At 31.6% G+C, this 5888-nt stretch overlaps 1 long non-coding RNA gene across 1 annotated transcript; it reads right to left on the bottom strand.

Annotated features, from left to right (window-relative positions):
• Window positions 1-357: 357 nt before the first annotated feature.
• On the bottom strand, window positions 358-3504 carry LOC143076261 (uncharacterized). Its single transcript, XR_012978584.1, has 2 exons — window positions 3421-3504; window positions 358-2146 (listed from the first exon to the last, which is right to left on the bottom strand). It is a non-coding gene; the product is annotated as an uncharacterized LOC143076261 (long non-coding RNA).
• Window positions 3505-5888: the final 2384 nt, after the last annotated feature.

Genomic DNA, 5888 nt, shown 5'->3' with positions numbered 1-5888 from the left:
GTATCTAGGTCTTTTACATTTATATATTAAAAATTTTATACAAACAGTTTTCGGCACCGCCAGACTAGTACTACTTCTGTGTCACGAATTACTTGTCATTCATAGCAGGCGAGGCAAAATGGCTACACAATCTGCAAAAATGTCTTAAGTTTACTGTTTCTGAGGGTGATGTATTTCTTATTTTTGTTCGATGATAGTTTGTGTATATTTTGTAAACATTCTGTTCTTTTAATCATTTGAAGCATGCATGGTAAGCGCTAACAATGTCATCTGTGTGGATATACTATTTAAAGTTTCTTTTAAAAAATCGACCCTTAAAATTTCTGATGATGAAATCACAGAGAACATTTCAGAATACATTGTTTAAAAAAAGATCTTTTTAGAGAAATAAAATGAAAATAAGAAGGAACGTTACGGTGTACATTAATTTGCTACAATTGTCTAATAAATGACGTCAAATAAGAAAACCTTGCCATCTTCAGTCGATACCAACAATTGCTGCTTGCTATCATTATAGCTTATTGCCCTAGGACGTGATAGATTGCTGTTACAGTACAATTCTTTTAATTCGTTACCGTTACTCGCTAGTGCATATATGTTGTTTGATTTAAATCCGGTTATAAACAAAACGTTTTTATCACTGCATGCAACTCCCAATGGTGCTTTTAGATTTATGTCCTTATATTCATGAATGTAAATGCCATTCAAATCATAACAAACAACTCTATCTTCTTTCCATTGTGAATAATAAATGTTTTCGTTAAGTAGCACTGCATATATTAAATCTCTTACACTATAAGGTATCTTATTAAGTATGTTTCCATCAATATCGGTAATATAACATCCCTTACCATTAACCAGAATAAGGAAACGTCCTTTCGTAAATGACAAAGAAGATATGATCCCATCCACTTCAAAGGAATTATCAACTAAAGATCTCTCGATGCTTATCATACTGATCTTGTTACAGTTGCAATCGCTTACCGCAATTCTGTTATCTTTAATATTAGCAACAGCATTTGGCATAAATGGTAATGATATGCCCTTTTCATAAAGACCATTGTCCTTAAAAACAATTAAACGTTTGTTCCATTTATCTGAAAAAACAAGTCTCCCGTTTTCCAGAAAGCAACTATCACAAATAATAAACTTTTTATCCTTTCCACTTTGTAACTGTACACTTTCAAACACAGCTGTAAGTTGTATTTTGTCTATACAGGGTATTTTGTCAATACAAGGCGTTTCAATTGTCAGAAGTTGTGCCTGTTTCCCCCTGTGGTTGACCAGTTTAATGTCCGATTCTTTGGTGATCACATTCACATTACCCAGGGATGGCAACAATGTTTCGATTGCGAGCTCGACATTCGGAGAAAACGATATGGAAATTTGCCTTGCTGAATCTCTTTTAATCAAAGATTGTACATCTGTCTCTAAACTGTTCACTGTGCTCTCAAATTCTCTAAATGCTATAAACAATTGGAAATCTGACGCATATTCTTTAATAACACCAGCTTCTTCCTGCATTTTTGCAACATTTGTTTTTAATACTTTGAACTCTTTAATCGTTTGTTCAATGGCCTGGAAACGTTCTTGGTGCAACTCTTCTATTTCGGTTTTAAGTTTTGTTTCAAGTTGATCAAGATGAGCAATGACGTTCCGTTTGGTATCTGCAATTTCTTTCAAACATTTTTCTTTCTCGTGGGATAGTAACGATATATTATCAAATCGGCCTTTCATTAAAGAATTTAAGTTGTTGAGCAAATCTGATAATGTTTGTTCAAAGTCCGAAAGAGCATTTGAGGTTTTGAAATGTTCAACGACTTTATGCATTGGAGTTAAATTACGGCATTCTGAATGAGTTGTCTTCATGCATTCAACACAGCAGGGTAACTCATGCTGACTACAATAATATTCAAATCTTGCGTCATGATCAGGACAGTCATTCTTTATTTCTTTTACAACTGGAGGTAATTTATCAAAACATTCGAAAGGAATTGTTTCGTGTGTCTTACTCAGTTTTGAAGCCGAGTAATATAATTTGCATGGCTCACAAAAACTTTGCTCACATTCAGGACACCAGTCAGTGGCAAATACGGTTACGTCCCTTATTTGACAAATATCACACAACCTTCCACCTGTCGCCATGCTGAAATAAAATGAAAATTAAGGTTTTAGAAACCCCCATACGGTTGAAAAAAAGGCAAAATTCGTTTCGCGTATCAAAATTCAGACTTACATTTTTACAATTTATACCACTCCTCATACAATCCATGATATAGAGATTGTGTTACATTTCAGAAATATGTGAAACATGTTAAAAAAAAATCATTACAAAATATTAAACTTTATTCGTACTTAGCAATTATATTTTTATATCGAATTCAAAATCTGTAAATATAATTTGTTATTGCACATTCAACATGGACCATCTAGTAAACTCATAAAAAGGATACATCAATCCCTGCAATACTACAAGTAATATGATTATTCTGCAGATCCTGTGTCAACGTTTCGCTTACAAGGTTATGATAAAGCCGAATTTCACCATCAGTTGAATGATCGTTTGAGATCGTCTAGTTTGGCGTAATGATACACATCGTTCAAAAATACCATTGATTGATGTAATTACTATTAAAATAGAATGTGGAACGTTGACAGCTCCTTGTAAGCAAAGCATTGACACATGGCACATGATATTTTTTTTCAATCAGATTGTACTTTAAAGATGTTCGTATTATTTGTTTTTGAATTTTAGTTTTTTTTTTTTTTTTTGAATAACTACGTAGAAAGTAAAGCGAGTTATTTATTTGCAATTTAATTTTATCCTCAACAAGAAAAATGAGGACAATGGACAGATGGAAACTTCGTCACATAAGGTAATTGCAAACAAGGTATGAAACATCAAGGTTTTCTACTTCAGAAATTACAAGCTTTTTACATGTCAAGTAGTTTACGTCGTCGCCATCGCCATGGCCACCCGATGGTAATCCCTACAATACAACGTGCTTATTCTGCGACTTTCGTCGTACTTGAAACAAAAATGAATAAATACATAGAAATAAGAGCGCATTATTTCTTTTTCAATTTAATTCTATCCTCATCGTGCTTCCGTATACACAAGGTTATACATATATTAAACATGTAATCGTCCACTGTAGTATACATCATGATTACAAGTCAATGGTAACTTAGCGAGTTAAGGATCCAAGTTAATTTTTTGTAAATGCATTGCAACATTTGTCATTATAATAATAATTCAACAGTTAAAAACAGTCACAAACAAATCAAACAGAAAGAACACCAAAAACAATAGATAATTGAAAAATATTATTACCATTCGTTAGTGAACAGATTAACAATAATCGATTCATCAGTCAGAAAATAATACCCTCTAAACATTCATTAGTCCCGATGTCTTACCTTGTGCATCAATGTGTTATTAAATTACGTATTTAAGTTACGTATCTACTCGGACTGTGAACTATCAACAAATCGTTGTGTGCATCTATAGCGTTATATGTCCACTTTTGATAAAAAGAAGATATATATATATATATATATATTTGATATCAAAGTGTAACGGTCTATCTCCATATACACTTATACATTTAGTACGAGATTTCTGCAATCTACAATTTTTTTTCAGAACTAGACTATATAACGTCATACTTCCATTTAATTATGAAAGCTTATACATCTAGATAGTTTAGAGAAAAATATCTTTATTGTGTTGTATCTCCACTATGTTTCATGTACTTTTTCTGTAAAAAAATTGTTATCATATTTTTATCTCAGTAGTACTATACTTCAATTGTTTTCATGGTTTGAACTCAATCTATGAGCAGTTCTTAGCAAATCCAGTAGTCCATTTTAAAAATCCTTGGTCTATTTCAAAAGGTATATAGGGATATAATCTAAATCAACAAGGGGATGTTTTATCTAAGTTGCTGGTCTATTAAAAACAACCGAACACAGATTAACTTTTTATGTGTACTACGTAAACTCGATTCGTATATATCATGTATATAAATATATATACATATTTTTACGTTTAGTCAAATATTTATGATATTGTACATTTAAACTTTAATATAAATGTTTACCACTTTTACTAAATGGGAAATACATCATTATAAGATTCACACGACGAAATTGTCATCACGGTCACATGATTGAAGAACAGAAATTTATATGGAAATCTAGATTAACAAAATCGTGTTGTCTTCTGGTCGGATTTATTATTGGTACAAGAGACCAGTGCGATAAACCTGAATCTTATATTTTGCTATTATGAGTCTCAGATTGAACCTTTGTGCGGCATATATACCACGAATTTATTTCAAGACAGCGGATGTTTGAATGTTATTGAAAATCATTCGCAATTTAAAAGCTATGAAAAAGGTTACAAGCTAAGAAGTTCTTACTATGTATAGTTTTACGGTCGACATCGAAAGTTGTATGGTATATCTGTCACTGATGTCAACGTATATGTTCCAATTGAAGTCACGACAATTCCTCGATTTTGGAATCATAGAATTTGCACTTACCACAAACAACATGGTAGGTGCCATTTGTGATGCAGGATATGCTTACTTTCCATAGACACATAATATCACCCAAGTATTTGATAGGGTTTGTGTTCTTCATTTGTAGTAGGGTTTATTTTTCTCATTTTTTTTTAGATTTATGATCAAAGTAGGGTTTGATAATATTTCTAAGTCTTTAGTTATTGTGTCGTGTTTTGTGAACTGTTGGTTGTCGTTTAATTGTTTTCTTGACAATGGCAATATCAGCTTATCGATTGGTGAATTTTGAATGTCGTTTTTTGTATCTTCTACCTGTTTGTTAAAAAAAATTCAATTTTCTGATTGAATTTTTTCGATATCGATGTACTTTATTGACAATGCGCTAGTTGAATCTTAAAAGTTTACATCAACTGAACTGTCTATGATAATCATATTCATTTTGTCCCAAATATTTTTTTATCCTTGTAAACTTTAGGTTCATCTATCGTGCACATGAAAGGTTGGCTACATGAAATTTTTCCCAGATTAACTGCAATACTTAGTCAACAGTCAAACGATGCTACACATATGATTTGTTACTAATCATTACATAATCATAAAATACATTTCTGTTGTATTTCATCGTAAGGCAAAACTGAAAATAGAGCAGTTAATATTCAAAATTCAAGATCAATTGATCAACTAAAAACACCCTCTTATCTATGATGTTTAACTATTTATCATATATATACTGATGATTAGCTAAATATTGACAGATGTGATCTTACAGATAACAATTTGTCTTGTTTAATAAACTTATAAAAGTCCTAAACTGATGACAGATTGAGTTATCAAGAAGTTAAACAGTATCAATCACCCTCAGTTCTTATGTAAATTTTCCCCTTATATGATTTAAAGAAATACACAATGCATGCGTTCATAACTAAATGTTGAATCCGCTCTCACAATGCTACATTCATGACATTGATGTTCTAATCACATATGTTATAGTAACACCAGCTACATCATTTGTTTTGTATACATTTTTTTTTACAATTTGGGACTAAATACCTTAAAATTAGAGTTTTTATTCGAATCTGTTATTTCAGAGTGGAGGTCTTTTTGTTTAGAAAATGAACTAGCACACGTTGATGTAAATTGTGTTCTGTGATCTGAACGTCAAGACTTGGCTGCACAAATGTTAAAGTTAAATGGCGTTAAGAAACGACTTATAAAGTCATAAGTTCCATATTTTGATGTGTCAGAGCTTTTGATTTTGCCATTTGATAAGGGACTGTCTGATTTGTATTTTCCTTGAAGTTCGGTATTTTTGTTATTTTACTTTTTTCCAACTGTATCAGGAAAATTTGACCGTGGATGAAT

The sequence above is a fragment of the Mytilus galloprovincialis genome, chromosome 5 (assembly GCF_965363235.1).
Source record: "Mytilus galloprovincialis chromosome 5, xbMytGall1.hap1.1, whole genome shotgun sequence".
Classification (NCBI taxonomy): domain Eukaryota; kingdom Metazoa; phylum Mollusca; class Bivalvia; order Mytilida; family Mytilidae; genus Mytilus; species Mytilus galloprovincialis.
This window is presented reverse-complemented; position numbering and strand designations above follow the sequence as displayed.